General features: G+C 37.8%; 1 protein-coding gene across 1 annotated transcript in view; it reads left to right on the forward strand.

Moving 5' to 3' along the window:
• Nucleotides 1-3,170: 3,170 nt before the first annotated feature.
• CTNNA2 (catenin alpha 2) overlaps nt 3,171-21,569 on the forward strand; it is a 410,549-nt gene continuing 392,150 nt past the window's right edge. Inside the window, exon 1 of the mRNA XM_068402626.1 lies at nt 3,171-3,360. The gene's annotated coding sequence lies outside the window, so the exon portion shown is untranslated. The remainder of the gene's footprint in view (nt 3,361-21,569) is intronic.

The following is a 21,569-nucleotide window of genomic DNA, read 5'->3' on the forward strand; positions in this document are numbered from 1 at the left end:
TGCCCTGACACCACCACGTCAACTAGACCATGGCACCAAGTGCCTTGTCCAGTCTTTTCTTAAACACCTCCAGAGATGGTGACTCCACCACCTCCCTGGGCAGCCCCTTCCAACATCTAATGACCCTTTCTGAAAAGAAACTTGTGAACTTGTGCTCTCTTGCTAGCACGTCTTATATGATTTCATGATTATATTTGAGGCTGACCTTTTGACATGCTAGAGACATTTTAATATTTTTTGTAGGTTTTTTTTAATGCTAGAAACAAAGCAAAATAAGAAAAAAGAGCAGCAAAACTTTTATGAGGGAATTGGGATCGAGAAGAATACATCAGCATTTCCTTTTGAAAGAGATGATTTGCTTTGGGGATGCTGTTTTCTACATGTCTGTTATAAGAAGTGGTAGCAAAAATCTCTGTCTCCTGTGGCAATCAGGAATTTTCTATGTGCTGTGCGACTCCTGGAGTAAGAGCAGCTCAGTACATTAACAAAGGTTTTATGCCAGTGCTGGTTCCTCTTCATCTCGAGGACCTGTGCATGTACAGCTGCTCTACACAGACTCTGACACAGGTTTTTTACTGAGATTTTGAGCACCGATAGACACATGTGCAGCTTTAAGTGATTTTTCTGTATTTCTGCATATTAGTTATCACAGGGCAAAGCAATTGTCCTGTGTTAAAAAAAAGGTTAAAGAAAATGTTATGAAATACTTTATTTTAATTTGCAATTATTTCCATATAGTTTAGGATGTTCTGATAAACTTTTCTTATTGCTTTATGGTGTTTTAGGAATGTTTGCATTTCTGTAGGTGTCTGTAATTAGATATTAATGTGCGAGGAAGAGCGAGCACTGTTTAAAGCTGAAACAAATATTTGCTGTGAGCATACTTTCTTTGAAAGCAAACCACTCTCATCTTTCTTTCTCTGTCCAAAAAGAGTTCCTTTATCTTTTCTAAATGGATATAAATATATTTTTTGTCTGTTTCTATTGTAAAAGTATACTATTATTTTGAAAACTCCTTAGCTTTATTACAGGTACAGACAGAAAAAGCTCCCAATGTGTGGGCCAAAATAGATCAATATTTATTTCTCATTTCTTTAATTGCACCTGTGATGTGCCCTTGCAGCCACCTCAGAGCTTGCTTCATCTGGTGCCAGCTCCTAACTAATCCCTTCTTGGGAATTCAGCATAGTCTGGGTTACAGTCACCTGCAGTCCACTCTAACTATGTATGAAAATGTGAATTTTGTGTTTGTCCTTATGCTTCCTTCAAAAAAAACCCAAACAGTGATAACTGATGACCAGCCAGCTCCCATTAAACAAAACACACATATTAAAATCAATGTATGTTCAACCAATTGCTGTATTTCCTTTGCATATTACATGCCTACCCATTTAAGAAATGGATTTTTGCAGGACTTACCTCATACTTACCAGTTTTAGGAGGAAGGGCCTCTCCTGTCACTCAGTGCAGTTGGTGTAGATTAAATCAGGATATTTACTTTTCTAAGTACGTTTTATTTAACATTGCCTGGAGATAATTGTGTTACGAGGGCTGTATGTAAAGTGGTTTGTTGCTTCTGCTGAGACCAATTTCAGCATATGCTTAAACAATTTTATTGCCTGCTGTATGTCAAAGCTTTTCTTAGTCATCCTTATGATGTGCTAGACAAAACCGTTCCATTTGCTAAACCTGAGCCACGTTACAGAGGTAGCCTAGTTTGTTTATTTATAAAATTCTAAAATCCTTAAATAGATAATGATCGACCACAAAAGGATCTTCAGGACATTTCTTGAAGAATAATTTCAAGGGAAAACTAATAAAGAAAATATTATTTCTGAACATAAATAGTGGAAAAAAAACACAGATGATGGAACAATATTGCCCTCCTGTAACCAGGCAGACTCCTTCCTGAAAGGCGGCTCTGGAATACATTTTTTCCACCCAATACATCCCGTGCTTATGCATATGGTGTTTTCAAGCCCTGATAATCTCTTATTTTCTATTCTTTTTTTTTCTTCTTTGATAGCCTGTAGGTTTTAGGTGTGATTTGAAAAAAAAAAAATCCTAGCTTAAAGAGCAAAAAACTGTAGCACAAGGCTCTTGGGTAGCAACTGTACCAAACACCTTGTCCCGTTTCTTGTAATAGGGATGGGATGACAGTGAATTTTTCTGCTTCCTTTTGAAATGTTCTGCTTTGTACTTCACTGTCTTTATTGCAAAGGTTTTTATTTTCTTACAGTAAATCTCTGGCTTAGCACACTGATACGTCACTTGAACTGCCCTGGGTTGTATCCTGGGTATGGTGAATTGTATTTCTGAGCATTATGGATCCATTGCTGTTATTTCATGCATTTTGCACATGATGATACCTGATTCAGTGTTCCTGTTGTACAGAAAGGCAACCTTTTACTGGGGGAGTGATATAAGATTTTTTTTTTTTGTCCAGCAGAAGCTGTGATATACACTGTGCTGTATCGTTAAGCTTGGTGGTTAAAGTTTCTAATCGGTTTATCGACAGCTCAATAAGAAATTCCTTTAGGAGCTTCTACAAACATGGAAGCAGATTTTCTTTCTTTTTAAATACTGGGGAGAAAGTGGGATCGTTTCGCTGTCTTATGCCAATATATTATAAATATACTGAAGCAATATTAAACCAGATAGATTTAACCTGCATAATAGCAGGAGCTGCTTATTCCTTAATGTCTGGAAAACAGCCACAATGTTTTTGTCACCACTTGAATGTAACTGACAGGACTTATCTCAAGGGCAGATTGCTTTATGAGTGGTTTCTGACCCGTATGTGTTAGGTTTTCAGTTTATCGGCATATTCATTTTGTCTAAATTAAAAGCAATGATATAAATGATGCTTTAGCACCAGTGCCCTTTTGTACCTGTTTCTTATCTTTTTCTGTTTCTGCTTCACTGCTTGACTGTGATTTCCTTAGCCCAGACTAAATACAGGTTATAAGGAAAAACCTTTTTTGAGGTATGTGCTGCCATGCTTTGGATTTTAAACTTCACACTTTATTTATTCAATACACGTGACCATTACATCATTTCAACGGTAAAGAAAATAGTGAGAGCATTGAATTAGGTGGCCACCTATTGTGCTAGTAATAGTTGAAGAATTGTTCAAACTTACAAAAACTTTTTCTTTCCCAAAGGTAACAACGCTTGTTAACACAAGCAATAAAGGACCATCTGGCAAAAAGAAAGGGCGCTCTAAGAAGGCTCATGTGTTGGCTGCTTCGGTGGAGCAGGCCACGCAGAACTTTCTAGAGAAAGGAGATCAAATCGCTAAAGAGAGCCAGGATCTCAAGGAGGAATTGGTTGCTGCTGTAGAGGATGTACGCAAACAAGGTATGTGGAGCGAAATGTTTAACTGTTTCGTTTGATGCTTTTCAAGATTTCTTCCAAAACAAGTGTATCAGCTGCTCTAATAATGTAATTAAAACTATGTCCTGTATCCGAGTGTATCTGCAATATGGCATATAAGTATTAAAATAGCTATACTATCATGAATGGCAGTGAGTATAAAGAATGTTCTAACTTTGGTAAAAAATATTTGTTTTTTTTTCCTTTTAGCTGTTCTGTCACCACATAGTGAACTCAAATATTACTTAGCAGCCATGCTGTCCAGTGCCAAAGCTTATTGTTTAATTTTTAACTTGCTTTTTATTCTGCCGTATAACAAAGCGACGTGATTTTTCACTTTGCTAAATTTGAGCAGTGGTTTAAAGCCTGTGGATGCAAATGTAGAATTAGGATTATGGTGCATACAGAATCACAGAATCAACCAGGTTGGAAGAGCCCTCTGGGATCATCGAGTCCAACCGTTGCCCTGACACCACCATGACAACTAGACCATGGCACTAAGTGCCATGTCCAGTCTTTTCTTAAACACATCCAGAGATGGTGACTCCACCACCTCCCTGGGCAGCCCCTTCCAATGGCTAATGACCCTTGCTGAGAAGAAATGCTTCCTAATGTCCAACCTGAACCTCCCCTGGCGAAGCTTGAGGCTGTGTCCTCTTGTCCTATCTCTAGTTGCCCGGGAGAAGAGGCCGACTCCCACTTCACTACAACCTCCGGAGCTTCAGGTAGTTGTAGACTGCACTAAGGTCACCTCTGAGCCTCCTCTTCTCCAGGCTAAACACCCCCAGCTCCCTCAGCCGTTCCTCGTAGGTCAGACCGTCCAGACCCTTCCCCAGCTTGGTCGCCCTCCTCTGGACTCGCTCCATCACCTCAACATCTTTCTTGAAGTGCGGGACCCAGAACATTTCTGAAAAATCTAACAATTATCAACCAAACAGCACAGCAATATAGAATTACTTGTGGCTTCAAGTATATAATGAAATATATACAAAGATTATCAAAGTCTGAAAATATACAGCTAACAGCAATATTAGAACTTCTTTTTTCTAGGTCTTGGTGATAAGATAAATGTTAATGTTGGTTTGCATACTGCATAGGTTAAATTGCAAGTTTCAAGATATGCAGTGTTACAAAAAATTGCCTAGTTGGGCATGGGACTCAGGCGTGGGATAATAACATTTTCTTTACTGGCAAAAATGATTCTTGTTTTGCACAATTTAATATTTGTAGTTTAAATTGTTATTATAAGAAAACTGCTTTCAAATAAGGCTTTGAAATTATAGAAATATCATGGATATCCATGGTATCATGGGTATCATCTGACAATTTTTGTTCAAAAGTTAAAATGTGTGTCAGATGCTTTCAGATTTACGCGTGTGGTAGGGGAAAAATATGTTTTCAATATATGCTCATAACAAAACTTTTCCCTTTTATTGACTTTGATTGTAATTATTTTTATTGCAGCAGAATTAAGTACCTTTCAGGTTTTTTCCATTGTAAATCCCATAATCTAAAGATACCATCTGCCAGTATCATCAGTCCTGGGTTTTAGACCAAGACTGCCAGATCACCAACTGAGATTTCAAAAGGAGTCTAAAAGACTTAGGTATAAAATACTGATTTTCAGTGAGTTACTCCCCAAGCACTTATATGATGTTTTTTTCAGTTCGTGAAAATTGGAGTCAAATGATCATATGAGCAGGCATGGTTAAAATCTTGTGTATGTAAACACTGATTAATGAATATTCCAGTCTGTTCTATACTGAGGCTATTTTTTCCTCCTATCCACTCTATGTATATTTGGTTTCACTTTTTTCCTGTTCCTATGTGTTTTGGTTTTATTTTTTTCTAAATATGCAATTGCCAGTACGTCAGAACAAGTCAAGTATTTGCTGTCTACAATATGTACGGTGTTATGCCAGTATTCTGGGAGGGGAGTTGGGTGTGTTTGTTGTTATTTTGCGTTGTTTTTTATTTAGAATTTTGATGCTGATGCCTGGTTGTTCTGGCATGCAGTTTCATTTGTCAACTACTTCAGCTTCCCGTTGCTTACATTACTTATTTTGTGTTATGTCAAATTCTAGCACAGCATCTTCAGCGCTGACACGAGTGCCCTTGTTCTCTCTGAATTCATAGCGTTCTCCCTGCGGGGCTGCGATGCTGACTCAGTTTTGCTAGCTTCTCCCAAGGAGCCTTCTCCTGAGTTAGTCATCAACCTGAACTGTTGCGTGCTCTCTGATCTAGGCAAATATACCACATTCCTTAGCATGGTATCAGAGCTCCTTATTATCATTATCGTTAGAGCTTTGTATTTGTTAACAGGGATTTCTTTGTAGATTTGTGCTTTGTAAAGTTAGAGGCATCTTGAGAGGATTTGCTGTGGAGAGTGTTGGTTTTCTTCTCGAGTGAATTTCTGACTTTTTAATTGATAATAAGCCTTTTATTCTTTTTTGTAATCTGTGTTTAAAAAAACCTCAACGATGCAGGAAGCAGAGAGGAAAAAAGATCTTAAGCAGCATTACACAGAATGATACAGGCATTCATCTTTTGTTGACACTGCAGGCTAGAAAAAAGTCTGTCAGAAAAGTGGAGCAGCTTTTTTGGGTCTGTACGACATGAGTCCATGATTAGGAGAGAAGGAGACACCAAACACCATTATTAGCACACACGAGCTGTGTAAACTAGACCAGCCTTGGTGCAATGTGAAATGATATGTTTAGCTCAGTGACATAAAGAGCTGGATTAATGAAACGAGGCTGTGTTTTGCCAGAGTATTGCTAGTTGGTTGTCTGGCAAAATTCCAGCTTGGATAATTACACCGTCGACCTAAAAATGCCTCCTGTAGTTGCAGCTGGCTCTGGTGTGCTCCTCATTTCCTGCCCTGTATTGCTGTGTGATATTATGTGCTACTACAGACAGTTGTTGCAATGCATCCCAGAGAGTTGCTTTCCATTGATAGGTATGAAATAAATGTACTGTATCATTGGCAAAATATTTGAAATGCACAGGAATCCAGAGAAAACATAGCTTAAAGATTCTGGGGCTCAGGTCTCATTAAATTTATTAAGAAATAGTCTAGGGTTCCGAGGAAAGCAAGATAAGGAAATAGATTATATTTATGTAAATCCACTCTGTCTGTTAAGTGACGTAGGCAATGCCTATCTTGTAGGTATGTGCAAGTGGCTGCCTGATTTTAGTACAATTTGCCTAGAAGTTTTCTGGTATATAGCTAAAACTTCCACTAAAACCATGATTTAGTCTAGCAGCAGGTTGTGGTATTTTAAAGTTTTGCTTTTCAAGCAAGGTAGATACAACTTCACACCATAATCCAAACTTTATACTTCAATCAAGGGATAGGAAATAGCTATTGATGCTCTTTGTGTTTGAAGAGAGTATAAACTTGAAGTAGACTTAATTTTTTGTTCCTGCAGATTTATTCACATTGCATAAAAAGAAAATGATCCATGTACTCCGTAACTGTCAGTAAATATGAAAGTATGTATCAATATCTGAGACACAAAGATTACTTTATTGGTAACTCTTTTTCTCTCTGATGGAACATACTAAAAAGTAATATTTTCAATGCTTTACTTTAATACTTTTAAATACCTAGTTTTTAAAACTTTTTAAATGAAGATTTTATACTGAACCCTGTGAAAGGTCTCCCTTACTATTCCCTCTTGTCTTCAGCTACCTTGGGAGAAAAGCAGGGAATGTATATATCTTAGGTGGTGGGAGCAAACTCCAAACCCATGGAACGTAGTTTAGGAGACCTTTCCTGATTGTACCATTTTCTTTCAGTCATACCTCATTAGATCAACAGTTCTTTCCTAAAACCGAGTCCTTGTAGTTGCATGTTATCCCAAGTCTTTAAGACTTGCTGTCTGAAGGTCCTGACTTTCCTGACTGAAGCAGAAAATCCCTGTTCAGTTTTCGCCTTCCTTAAAACTTTTCCAGTGTATTTAGATTTTTTTCTGACCTCTAATACAATCAGATTTCTTTTTTAACTGCCTTAAAGAGAACTCTTAACAGCCGTCTCTGTTTCCCAAGGAGTCTCTGCTGTTCTCCTCTATAGTTCTCTATTTCCCTCTCTTTTTCTTTGCTACCTTCATGTAGCTTATTCTGTCTTCCTTGCAATTCAGGGTCTGAAATTTCCCCTATCTCATGGTCTCTTTAGATCTCCCATTCCCTCTTAAAACCTACTTACTTCTATCTCCTTCTCATACCCTAGCTCTGTATTCATGTAAGGTTATTCTCCTTGTCTCTCATGTTCAGTCATAGCTTTGTAATGCAAAGTAGAAAAAAAAAAATCAAATGCCTCTTCCTTGATCTCTTTTTTCCCCCTTTACTTTACAAACCTAACGTACCTTGTTTGTTGTCCTTATTTTCTCTATCAGTAGATTACGCTCCTCTCTGTATCCTTCTCTGACCCTGGATACCTGCTTCATACTGTTCTCTTAGCCCATCCTTCTAATTGTACTTATTTTTATCCATCCTGTCCCTTCTTCCCCTAAATTTCCTTCCTTTCTCACACTGAAAGCATTCCTAGCACGCTTATCTTAATTACATTTAAGTCCAGGGTGTGAACATCTTCTTACATAGCGTGTTACACTGATGCCTCAAATGTGCTTGCTTAGCAGAGTCACCTGCAATACACATTCCAGGAACCCTGATTTACCCAATCTACTCTTTCTGCTGTCCTGATTAAAAAAACAAACAAACAAACAAACAAACAAAACCAAAAAAACCCAAAAGAAACCAACCAACTAATGAAACAAACAAACAAAAAAGCACAAATTAAAAAAAATAGAAGGGAAAAAAAAAAAAAAGAAAAAAAACCTATTTGTACCCATTAGTATCTAAAAGCTTTCAGGGAATAGTTTGGGCTTAACACTTAAAGTTACATTTAAAATATTAAAAAAACACCTTAGCTGAATACATTACACTTTGGTTCATTTGGTTAATAAGAATTCAACTAATGGATGTAGGCTTGCTGTCTCTGTCTCTCTGCTAGTTCTTCAGCATTGTTCCTAGTTTATAAAGTATATGGAAGTGGAATTACTTCATAAGGGTATTTCACTTTTGAAAGAATCTGGGTGTATAATAAGCATACTCTCTATTAATAAGCATATTCTCTATTCTCTCTTAATTAATAAGCATATTCTCTATTTTGTCAGCAGCGCCTATGCTATTGGCAGCTTGCTTTCTTCCAGTCTCTCAGGTGGCTCATGCCTGTCCAACAGGAAGCTTTGAGCATGAAGATTTGAAGTCTTATATTCAGGAAGTTGCTGAAGCTAGGGCCTGAAAACTCTATCTTGTTGTTAAAAAATATTCGTAATCTATTTTGAATTGCTTGTTACATTTGGAAGCTACTTCAATTAGAGACCAACGGCATGATGTTCCACAAGAACAAGTGCCGGGTCTTACACTTCAGCCACAACAACCCCACGCAGCGCTACAGGGTGGGGGAAGAGTGGTTAGAAAGTGTCTCGGTGGAAAGAGACCTGGGGGTGCTGATCGACAGCCGGCTAAACATGAGCCAGCAGTGTGCCCAGGTGGCCAAGAAAGCCAATGGCATCCTGGCCTCTATTAGGAATAGTGTAGCCAGCCGGTCTAGGGAAGTGATCGTCCCTCTGTACTCGGCACTGGTGAGGCCGCACCTTGAATCCTGTGTCCAGTTCTGAGCCCTGCACTTCAAGAAAGATGTTGAGGTGTTGGAGCGAGTCCAGAGGAAGGAACCAAGCTGGTGAAGGGTCTGGAGGGTCTGACCTATGAGGAACGGCTGAGGGAGCTGGGTTGTTTAGCCTGGAGAAGAGGAGGCTCAGACGTGACCTTATTGCAGTCTACAACTACCTGAAGGGAGGTTGTAGTGGAGTGGGAGTTGGCCTCTTCTCCCGGGCAACTAGCGATAAGACAAGAGGACACAGCCTCAAGCTTCGCCAGGGGAGGTTCAGGTTGGACATTAGGAAGAATTTCTTTTCAGAAAGGGTCATTAGCCATTGGAAGGGGCTGCCCAGGGAGGTGGTGGAGTCACCATCTCTGGAGGTGTTTAAGAAAAGACTGGCCATGGCACTTAGTGCCATGGTCTAGTTGACATGGTGGTGTCAGGGCAACGGTTGGACTCGATGATCCAAGAGGTCTCTTTCAGCCTGGTTGATTCTGTCATTCTGTAATTGTTAATCATGTTTGCGGTGCTCAACATAAAAAATATGGCATGGTAAATGTCATTCCATGCAAATACTCTAATGCTCTTTCAGACCCTTTTCAAATCCATTAATTATCTTTCAGCTCTCAGAGGATTTAGCTTCTGAAAGACATTAAAGTTCCTTTTCTAAAATAATTTAAAACACTGATGAAAGAGCAGACGTTGTACAGAATCCCAAAGGTTGTTATACAGATAAGTAGTGTCAGGGCTTCCCAAATCCAGTAGTGAGGCTGCTGCAGCTCCATGGTCAAAGCAGTAGTGAGGCTGAGCATGTATTCCCAGGAGGCACATGCACACAAACACGCATATACAGCTCGTATATACACGACTGACCACACACATCAGATGCTTGGCACTCTCTATTCTATGACTCTATGAAGCACTGGCACAGGTTGCCCAGAGAGGTGGTAGGTGCCCCATCCCTGGAAACGTTCAAGGTCAGGTTGGACGGGACTCTGAGCAACCTGATCTAGTTGGAGATGTTCCTGCATGTTTCAGGGGTTTGTACTAGATGGCCTTTAAACGTCCCTTCCAACCTGAACTATTCTATGATTCTACAAAACAAACACAACAGCACCAAGTGTCTTATCCTCTTCCCCTCTCTGGCTGATTAAGATTGAAGGTCTGTTAGTGGGAAATACCTATATTCGTATGTATAACGTAGATCCCTTCAGTAGGTGAGTTTAGCTTCTCAGTCTATCCCATAGCTGGCCCCTGGATCCTGGTCTCCCCAGTTACCCCACTCCCAAGGACACACACAGACGCAAACACATGGAAGCAGATGTCTCAGTCGACCTCCAGATGCTGTGGTCTCTCCAGCAGCTGGAAATCAGAAAATCTGGCCCAAGGCGTGGCCAGACAAGTGCATTGACCAGCAATTTGTTTACATGTGACTAGCCCCTTTTCTCCTCTTATCCCTCCATTTTTCTGTACTTGCTTCTCCCCAAATCATCTCAGTCCTTCCTTTTCCTTGTCTTCGGTTCCTCCCCTAAACATCCCATTACAAGTCTTGTGCAGTCCTAAAATGTTCTTCCCCTGCATCCCATAATGAGTCCTGTATCTTGAGCAGGAAGCTAAAAATAGAGAAAAATGAAACACATACATGTGATTTTCTGTACACATCCTTAATGATTCAGGCAGTTGGAGAGGTCTTGAACTGGTGATGATACTGATTCTTGGTAGAGCCAGACTAAGAGCCTGTACTTATTCTCTGCACTATTTTCAAAAGATTTGCTTCTGTTACAGCCTTGGCTGGAGCTTTTCTAGTATTCATTTAACTTTTCAATATTTTGTTTAAGCTCATGTTAGTTTAAATTTATGGAAGTGACTTATATCTCCCAGATATGTTTGTTATAAAGGGTAGTTGACATTTGATATATTGCCCAAATATGAGAGTTTGAGACAGATTTTACAAAATCACAGTGATATATGTTTGAAAAATAATATAAATTAACATAGTAGGTGATTTTTCTTCTCAGCAAGGGTTATTAGACATTGGAATGGGCTGCCCAGGGAGGTGGTGGAGTCACCATCTCTGGAGGTGTTTAAGAAAAGACTGGACATGGCACTTAGTGCCATGGTCTAGTTGCCATGGTGGTGTCAGGGCAATGGTTGGACTCGATGATCCCGGAGGTCTCTTCCAACCTGATTGATTCTGTGATTCTGTGATTTTTCCTTTTTTAGACTATATTTATATTGTCTTTCTTGAAGATTTTATTACTATTGTGACTCTATAGCAGGGAGGAATGAAATTGCTTTAGAATGTCAACTTCTGACAGTTAGTAACAATTAAATTATACTCACAAATTGAAAGTTATAGAAATCGTATTTCTTCCAGAAATATTTGACTTGAATTCTAAAATCAGATACTAAAATTACTACTCGTTTCTTTGGAAGCAATGTTTCTGTTAAGAAAGGTTTTATTTGAGAAAGGATTGCAGAAATACACCACAGGTAAAAAAAAAAAATCTATCAAGGGATTGTAACTAGGGCGTATTTTTCAGTAAATATTTTACTCAGCCACCCATCACAGTGTAGTATTAGTATGCATGAAATTTCTGAATTCAGGTCAAATTTAGAAAATAGTTTCACTAGGATTAAAAATATAAAAAAAAAAAAGAAAAAAAGTAGGGTCTTACAAATTGGAAGAGGTACCATAGGCAGTTATCTTGCCCTGTTCTGTCTTCCAGCAGTAATTGCAAAAGTGGGTAGGCTCAGTCCCCAGTCAGTAATCCCCAGCAGTATTAAATGTACAGCCTTTTCAATTAAGTTTTGAGATAACCACGAACGATGTTCTGCAAGACGATTTTCCTGCCTGCATGAAATCTGTATTTAAGTCCTCTCTGTGCATAATTCAATATAAAGATTTGAATTGAAGTCTCTGACCCCTTAGAAGAACGCTGTTACCGTAAAGTTATAGAGCACCATGGGATGAGCATCTCGGCCTCTCCTTTTGAAGCTGTTCTAATTTATGTGCTAGTGAACCATCATCTGGATCACAGCTGTGTGCTTGAAATCACTATTGATTCATAGGGCAGAAATTCTGAACCGAATTTCTTTTTGTTCAACCCAACATTAAAAAACAAAAAAAGAAAAGTTTGATTCACCCTTTGAACTGGAAAATCAGTTATATTAGTCTGTCAGATCGAAAGTATGGGGAAGGAGATTCCTTTCAGCTTGGCAATGGAGTGACCTCAGATGTGACTGTGTGTAGGTGCCCTCTAAAACTTCTATCACCAGTGATGGAAGTTTTTAACAGAGCAAAGGTAATATGAGTTTCACCAGCTGCCTAATGTAGCAACTGGGTGGGAGGGTGATTTGGAGCAGTGCAGAGACATTGTCTTGTAGGTGTAAATTGGGAAGTAGTCCTTCCAAGGGTGAAAGTCAAGGAGATGAGCTTGAGATTTTGTCATTACTCTATGCTTCAGTCGCGTTGCTTCGAATGAAGAGCTGGTGGACAATATGGGGAGGTGTTACAAAGCCAACCTTCACCCAGAGGGAAAGACAGGTTTCCTTCTGCGCTGCCGCTGTTATCCTGTCCCGTTGCCTCCACCTCTCCAGGCCTTCCCCCCTTGCTGTGCTGAACGATGAAAACGGGATTTTCAGTCTTTCAAAAATGGTAACTGGAAAATTTCAAGAGTGATTCAGTAATGATTACACAGAAAAAAGTTGCTAACAAACTCATAAAAATTTTTTTGTTCTGTTGAGTAAGTGTTGTAAATGAGTTGGTAAAATCTATTTTCATTTTAAAAAAAGTTGGTGTTTTTTTTTTTTGTTCAGAATGTAATTGTAAATACTGCTGTAACTCACCTAAAAAGTGGGAACCTTGGGTTCTGATCTGTGTTACCAGTATTATATATTTCTTCTACTTACCCAGTTATGTTTAATGAGAAAGATATAAGCAGTCCTTGGAGCAATAAACTTTAGCTGGGAGTCTTCCTTGCACCCTCCTTGGTCCTCCTCCTTGCCTAAAGTATGTTTCCTTCTGTGTTCTTCATTTTTTGACTGCATTTTCCATGGCAGTCATCCAACTTTAAAAGAGTTATGAAGAAGCTTCATTCTCCCATACAGATTAGGCTTTAATTTTGGATATGCTTTCAAAAATTGATAGTTGATGGGAGAAGTAATAAAAATGACAGCATGAAAATTTGAAATACACTTTCTAATGTCTGAATCCTAAAAGTTGCTTAGCCAATACAGAAAAGACTTTAATTTATTGTCTTTCCATTTACCATTTTGAACATGTCTTTGTCTAGAGTACATTATTCACATATTATAAAGACCAGTATTGTGAGCGATACTTTACAGAGTGAGGGAATATAAAATGTTATAGTAAAATTACACGCGTTGCTTTCCTCTGAGAAGTGTCAAATTATGGTATTCTGATCATCAGTTATCTTGTTTTTTCTCAGTTTTAGTCTCTTGACAAATACTTTCTAAACTTTAAGTCTGCAAGGTCTTATAGCCGCTGTTTATACACGAAAACTGGAAAAGGAGACTGCTCTGTAGTGCCTGTGGAATTTAGAATTATTTTTATAACTACTAAAAGTCTAGACTCTACACTGATTTTGATTTGTGATGTTTGCAAATCTCATTCATCCATAATTGTTTCAAATTTGACTTTCAGAACTGTGCTTGCCTTCTCTTCGTGTTTCTTTTAATTGCAGATAATTCAGTTTATATTCTCTGTTTATATTATTATGTGATTTCTCCAGTATTTGATGAAACATATGTTCTCTTCACAAAAATGTATCAACCCTGTCTTCCTTTCACGTATTTCCTCTGGACCTTATGGTTTTAAATAGCTCTTAATTTTATTACTTTGATCATGCTGTTATTTTATGGCAAACTTGCTAGAGATGATTGTCCACAAATATGTGCTTGAATTAAGCTACGGTTCAGTTAATATATTTCCCATTGGCTGAAGCAGTTTCCATTTACTTCTCTCTGTCTTCTATTGTGCTCCTTCCCTATTGCTTCTACATGCAAGAATGCTTTCCATGCAGAAAAACCCTCTTTCTATTTGTTCTGAGTCTGTATAGCTAATAGAAAAAAATACTATCAGGCATTAGGACTGTCCTTTATAGATACCTGGGCATGGCAGAAATTATGTTGAATTTATAGTATAACGTTGAAACAAAAAGAAATAGGTGTAAATTCCTCATGAATACTATATGTTGGGAAATTAAAGTTTCAAAGGCAGAGGAATGAGGTTCTGGAATAACCCAGACATAGCAGTAACAGAGGCAGAAGGTGGTGGGGGAGTTGTAGGATAAACCTGTCTGTCTGGGATGAACACCGGAGGACTGTATACTATGATTGCAGGTGGGAGCAGGTAGCTGGACACGATGCTCTAGGAATCCTTCCAGGCCTGTGTTCCTGTCCTGCGTGTAACATAATGTGGTTGCATGTAAGGATCATACACGGCACTTACAAAGTCATTTTGGCCCATTTTTAATTCTATACAAAGGATACTTTGAAGTTCTGTGGTAGGACAAACTTTTTATTTTCTTTATTCATTTTCCTTTATTTCCATTTTCCTTTCCCCTTTTCCCTTTTTTTTTTTTTTGGTGCACTTTGGCTATGATTTTCCTGACTAATCCAATCTCCTTTTTCTTCTTTTGCCTCATTGAAAACTAAAGATGTGTGATTTTTTTTTTTTTTTTTTTTACAATTCATGAGGTGGAAATACTCAATTAGCTCTAAATATGCTAGTTTAAGGAACAGAGGTACTAGCACAGAAATCTGTATGGACTAATACACCTGCTGACAAGTGCATCAAATAGATGCAGCTGATGATTATTCCTGATAGTCAAGCACAGTTTTTACACCTCTCATGTTTCTTGATATGCTTCCACGGTGACACCTATACTTGCAGCTCTCGGTGATGATTGTTTTCTTTCTGTACTTGTTAAAAATCTAACAATAATCATATGCTGTTTATGAACCTTTTATTATACAAAATGTACTGATCTGCCTTTCTGTGTGGTGGTGGTGGTTCCTACATCGGCTTTGTGTTTTGTTATATAAGGGGCTATGTTATATTAACACCTATATGATATATGAATTCCGCTTGAAACTGGCAACGAAGTGTGAAGGTATTAAAATGTTTCCAAATCAAGTTTAGATGAAAGATCATTATAGTCTGTGAAAATTATTTTTTTTAATGTAATTCCCAATTTTGGAAAGATAGGCTTAGTTTTCATGTAGATTAATGCTTTGGACATGATTTCAGAAATGCTTGACAAGTTCTTTTATGGTGTAAAAATAACTGCATTGGGTCTCAAATATAGGTTACCGTAAATAATGTGTGCAGGTTATGTGAACAGATGGTAGAAATAAAATAACTTAATTCTTTAAAAGTGCTATTGCACCTTCTAGCTCTTGCTTTGTGTAAACCTGCAAGCGCTCTCCTTTGTATTCTTTGTTGTCTTCTTTCTCATCTTTTCTTATCATAAGCCTATACCATAGACTTTCCCTGTGCTGGTGACCCTCCTTGGTCTGCTTTTCTCCTTTCTCATGCTGTCTCATACTGGAGTACCTTTTTCAATTTTTGTCTTTAATTTTTTCCTGTTCTTTTTCTATCTTGACCACAAAACCCTGAATTGTCCAACATTAACATACCTGTTCTCTTAATCCCAGTCAGGGTGTTGTGGAAAGGCTTTTTTACTTTCAGCAGTGTTCGTTTCCCACATTTTTAATAATGATGTTAAGAATATGATATATACGTGGATCTTTTTCATAATCTGTCCGTTTCCCTTATCTCAGGCTCCTCAGAAAGCTGGCTGATCGGCAGGCAGCAGTACCTCTTGCTATATTAATCCTCAGGCTACCTTGTGCTTGGAAATGTGCTCTGTTCAGAGCCAGGTGGTCTGTGCTTCTCTTACTGCTTCTGTCCAGTCATTCACTAAGTGTAAGAAACAGCATAAATTAGCAGGGATTTACAAAGTGATGCAAAGCTGACCCCTTAAAACCTCTGATGAGCTGATCAATCCACCAGACTGATCAATCTCACCATCAGTCCTGCCCACCTCCTCACAGTGCTTCCCGTGAATTGACATTAGTAACTTGCTGCTCCTTCTGTTCTCAGAGCTTGGGAATTTTTGATAATTTTGTTAGGAAAACATGGCTTGCTGGAAAATATCAACCCTTTGAAACTGAAGCTTATCTCAAAAAATATCAATTTCAACTGAACTTATCATTGGGCAATTTTTTATGTGATAATAGAGAATGATGGAGCTGATTCTAATTATGATTTTGAACTTAGTTTACAGTGCCGAAGGCATAGATATAATCTACCCACTAACTTGCTTGGCTATACAATATTTGTAAGCCTCTTCAAGCCCCAGAATGAAAGTGATAATCCAGAATGATGGAATCTCTCTGCCTAATGGAGAATGCCACAGTAGTTTCTTTAGAGCGCTTCCTTTTCTATGCCTGTTAGAAAGTTGCGTGTGCTTTTCAAATGTTCCATTCTATACCTGATACGTTTCACTCAAATTTATTAATCACAATCATCTTTACAATTCATAAATTGTTATGTAGAAACCCATTAAATGATTCAATTCAAGACTTTAATTTCTAGGACTCACAGAAAATATTTTTCTTTGTCAGTTACATTAATTTTAGTCTTTTTTTACAATAATTATTTTAATAAATTTACTATGCACAATTCACCAAAAAGATGGCAGCTTTTCCTAGCAATTACCACTGTCGTTATTTGGATAGTTTTGTCTTGTTTATGTGACAGAATATTCTGCTCATTTTGAATGTGCTTTTTTGTCTCAGTTTGCAGCTAGCTGGTAAAGAAAGAAACATTTCTTATTTTTAAGTAAACGTCTCAAATTTTTAGAATAAATATAGAAGTTGTGGAAAAACTACTAGCTGGACAAAGAAACAACAGGCTTCCTCCAGGGCTGAATCACGCACCCCAGTACCTTGCTGCATGGCACAAATCTGTTCTGCTTCGTACTGGTTGTTGAAAGACAGTCCTGCCACTTTCAGTATCTGAACTACCCAAACGAGCACACCCAGCTTTCCTTGGAAAAGATATTATTGGCTTCCCTCCTGGCTGGAGTGTGAGAGCAAACTAGCTTGTGTATAGCCTTGGACAGTCGGGTTTATCAGGCCATTGGAACAAAGCAAGGAGAGAGCCAATTTGGCAACACAGATGCTACTTCGAGATAAAAAGAAACATTCTCCTTGTCTTCTGTAGAACACTGAAGTTCAGTTGTATGGCTTTTGCCAGGGTACCAATGAGGCCACATTATAATTCAGTTGAGTTTGAATTTTTAAATTTGCTTCTGTGTTTATTGATATCTTAAGAGGTCCGGTGTGTTTTCATGTTCCCTAGCACCAACCGCAGTGGTGAACATCTAAAACGTTCACGTTGATGTTCATGAACTCTCCAGTTCAGTGAAGGCTAATCAGCTGTTTAGTTTATCCCTGAAGGGTGTTAAACTGTGGAGTAGCTGAGAGTTGCAGACAAAGAGGGATTAGAAATGGTAATGTATTCTCACATCCAAAACAATTTACTTTTGAATTGGAATTTAATTAATGTTTTATTGTACTTAAGTGTATCAGTGATGTTTCAAATGCACTCTTAATCTGACTATTAATTAGAACAGTTCTTTCTAAAATGTAACATTTGTGAAATAATTGTTTTAGGTTGTCATAGATATGTGGCTAAATATCTTAAAGTTTTGTATTCTTGGTATTTTACTGTCCCTTAGGAAAGAAGTAGTTGGGTTAATTAAAATGATACATTTTAATGGTCTGTGAGGTGAATAACATGGTGTGCTATTGGATCTAAATGTGAATATTGAATCTAAAATACATACTAGCTTTAAGGCTGTCCATTGTGCTTTAAAATACATAGTGATTCATCTTCCATCACTCTATCTAAATGTCAAACGTAAAGTGAGTCAAATTTAAGTGAACTAGATTGTCTCTATAATCAATTCCAGAGAGACACAGCTCTAGTAGCTGTAATATAATGGGTAAAGATCAGGCTAGATCATATATGGCCCTTTCTGACCTTGAAATCTATTAATGTGATGAGAACAGTGGTCAGTCTTCCACAGACAGAGAACAAAATCTCAACTGCAAGTGTAAAGGGGAAATGAGTTTAGGGGACATAGTAGTAAAGATTTAGAAGAAAAGTATTAGGGAAGGGGAGACAAAGATTTAACAGCCATTCCTGTGAAGCTTTGGGAATTCTGAATAGCATTTTTAATGCGTTTTCATATTTAGTATGTATACAGCATTCTTCAGTATGAAAATATTCTACTAATTACCTCCCAAATTTTAAGAAATGATTATACAATACCAATAGAGATTACTACTGAAATGAACTATTTTCAGTTATGGAGAATGGATTTTAAAGTACTGTAAACAAAATATGATATTTTAGGATATGGGATAAATAATCAAAATAATTATTAAGGTAGCACGACTATAGACAGTGAGAAAGCAAGTGTCAAAGACCAGATTTACTCCATTATTTTTGAATCGGAAACTTTGACAGATGGCAAGTATACTAAAATGGACAGAACTGGTCCTACTCTGGTGAGTTTCTAGACAAGTCCAAGGGATAAAATTGCAGATCTTTGCGCCTTGAAGGGTTTTCTTTTGTTTGTTTTAATAACAAGACAGCATCCATGAGGAAAGGATTAAGAACTTGCTTACGCTATTTAAATACACCCTATTAGCAGTTATGTGTTATTCAAATCTATCGTATTATCATTTAGTATCATAAACTCTGTTCTGTATGGAATCTGAAACTCAGTTTGGGTCTATACATTAATTTAGAATAGATTCATAACAATGCTTTTGCTCTGATTACAAGGAGAGCACTCAAATACTTTAATTAGGTCATGGATCAGAGTATAAAGCGGAGGGATCACGAGGGTCTCGCTCTTTCTGCTATGGCCAGTGTCCATTGTCTTGGACGTTTGGAAGAAAAGACTTACCACACACTCTCCTTTCTATTTCCAGTGCCAGTACACAATTCCAATGTTTGATCTTTGGGAGTAATAAGGAACAGGCCCATTCATAGGTGAGAATAATATGCTTAGACTAGCATTGTGCAATACAGTGAAGCAGACAAATGTCCACCAGTATTTTTCACTTACGGACAGTCTGAGCTACAGCTACTGCAGCCACTGTAAAAGCACTACAGGTGTGGAAGGGAATGTGGAGGGGAAGCTGAGTCTGATACCCACCATCTGTCATTACGTTGGAAAGCAAGCGTTGTCTGGTGGGTACGGTGCCAGTTTTCATCTATCCAGGGCAAGCAGTTAGCTGAAGTAAGTGTATTCAGATAGATAATTTAGTTCCTGGTATATCCACTATGCTGAAATAGGAATTGCTTTTTCAAAAACATGAATCAGAAGAGATCTTCTTTACCCATGATAAGTCCAATCAATGATTTCCATAGCAAATGGTGTATAAAAATTGACAGTTTTTCATGTGTGTAAATGAAATGCATCTCTCTCTACAGGGCTTTTTTTTTTTTGTAAACTGCATGGAATCAAAATCATCGTTTGTTACTTAAATACTATACATTTTACAATTATTTTTCAATGTGTTTTCTAACCCATTGTATTGGCTTTAGTTTTTTTTTGTCTGATCTAAGAAAAGACAGTTCAGTTTGATGAGCAAGTAGAAAATTAGTATTTTTTTTTTGTCTGGTTAGGTTTTTGCCAGCTTATAGCAAACCAGTTTACCATAGTGGGAAATGCCGGCCAGACTTGGCACAGTGAAGGCAGCAAGAGTGTCTATGTGTGTGTTGGGCAAAGGAAACGCAATTATTGCCACACCAACTTAGTCACATACCATAAGAAAACTGGTTGGAGAGAGTAACTTTTTTTTAGACAGGTTCCTGTTCTGTATGCATAAAACAAAGTGATTGTGCCTTTGTTTTTCAAGATACTGCAAATTATGTATTAGTCCTAAAGAAACCATGATCAAAATATTTGTTTTGCTTTTGTCAGTACTGTTAAACATTATGTGGTTGCATCTGAAGAAAAGAGCTGATAAGAACCTGAGAGAAGATCATCTTGACTTCCAGTGTTAAGAAATTGTGCAGTTCAGGTCTCGTTCCAGCACTGACATGGTACTAGCTGTTGTGTACACTCGTGAGGTGGTTAGATATCTGGAGGAAGAAGAGATTTCCCTGAATCACAGAGGCTGGGAGGGGCCTCTAGAGATAGTTTAGTTCAATGCCCCTACTTAAAGCAGGGTCAGCTAGAGCCGGTTGCCCAGAACCGTGTCCAGTCAGATTTGGGGTATCTCCACTGACAGACACCATATATGTACATATATTTTTGTGTGCGTATCTGTCTAAGAATATAATGGAATACTTATACATTTCTGTTGTTTTTTAACACTTTCCCTAACTACTGGTATAATAAAAGTATTTTCTTTTCAGTAAAAAATAAGAAGCAATCAGCCTAATAGTTTCTGCAAATATATTCAGAAAAATAAAAAATTTCAGAATGGATGTGTATATATATATAGTTTTTGAATATGTATATATATGTATATGTGTATAAAATTATAGGAAAAAATGTATAGATTTGTTGACTTCATCTGTTTTTCTGATTTTTTTTTCCCCTCAGGTTGATTTTCAGTTTTGATATATAGTAATCACTTAACACCTTTCCAGTTGTTTGGGGCCTTTTTCCATTTTAAGACTTTAATGATGAGAAGTAGAAATTTGAACAGGATTCAGCATGAGACATGCAGTGGACTGTACATTCCTTTTGCCCTTTTGACATTCGTTTTTTGGAATGTTCAGGTTTTGGGTTATACTGAATCGTTCAGATTTTTGGTGACCTTTACAATCATCTGTTGATAGCTTTTTGCAGGAGTTAAGCTTTTTGTACTTGATTTACCTTACACAGATTACTAGGTGACTTGTATGTGTACATGATTCTGGTTAAATACATGTAAAGACATCTTTAACTGCTCCTATATAAGTGCCTGAATTTAATATCCAAAATGAAATGACATCTTATTTTGAAAATCTAAGGGAAAAGGGTTTTTTTTAAGAATCAGGTCTAAAATACTCCATTTCGAGGGGCTGGAAATTTGTTAGGAGAAAGTGACTGAGTATGACTAAATCTAATCTTGCATTACTCTTCAAGGAAGGATAGCTAGTGTAGGTCCCCCAGTTAAATCCTATCAGAGCAAGCTAAGTGGTTTGATAGTGATGTTGGGTGACAGTAGCTGTAGGTTTGAACCTTCTCAAGCTGATGAGATTCCAGAACCTAAATAATAACATTGGACACATCTTGTAGTCATTACTCAAGTGCAGGGAAGTGGCTTGTTGTGTGGCTGTTATCAGATTCACAGAATTGTAGAATGATTGAGGTTGGAAGGGACCTCTGTAAGTCATCTGGTCTAACCATCCTCCTCAAGCAGAGTGACCTAGAGCTGGTTTCCCAGGACTGCGTCCAGATGGCTTTTGAATATCTCCAAGTATGGA

This window comes from Nyctibius grandis, chromosome 6 (genome assembly GCF_013368605.1).
Source record: "Nyctibius grandis isolate bNycGra1 chromosome 6, bNycGra1.pri, whole genome shotgun sequence".
NCBI classification, from domain to species: Eukaryota; Metazoa; Chordata; class Aves; order Nyctibiiformes; family Nyctibiidae; genus Nyctibius; species Nyctibius grandis.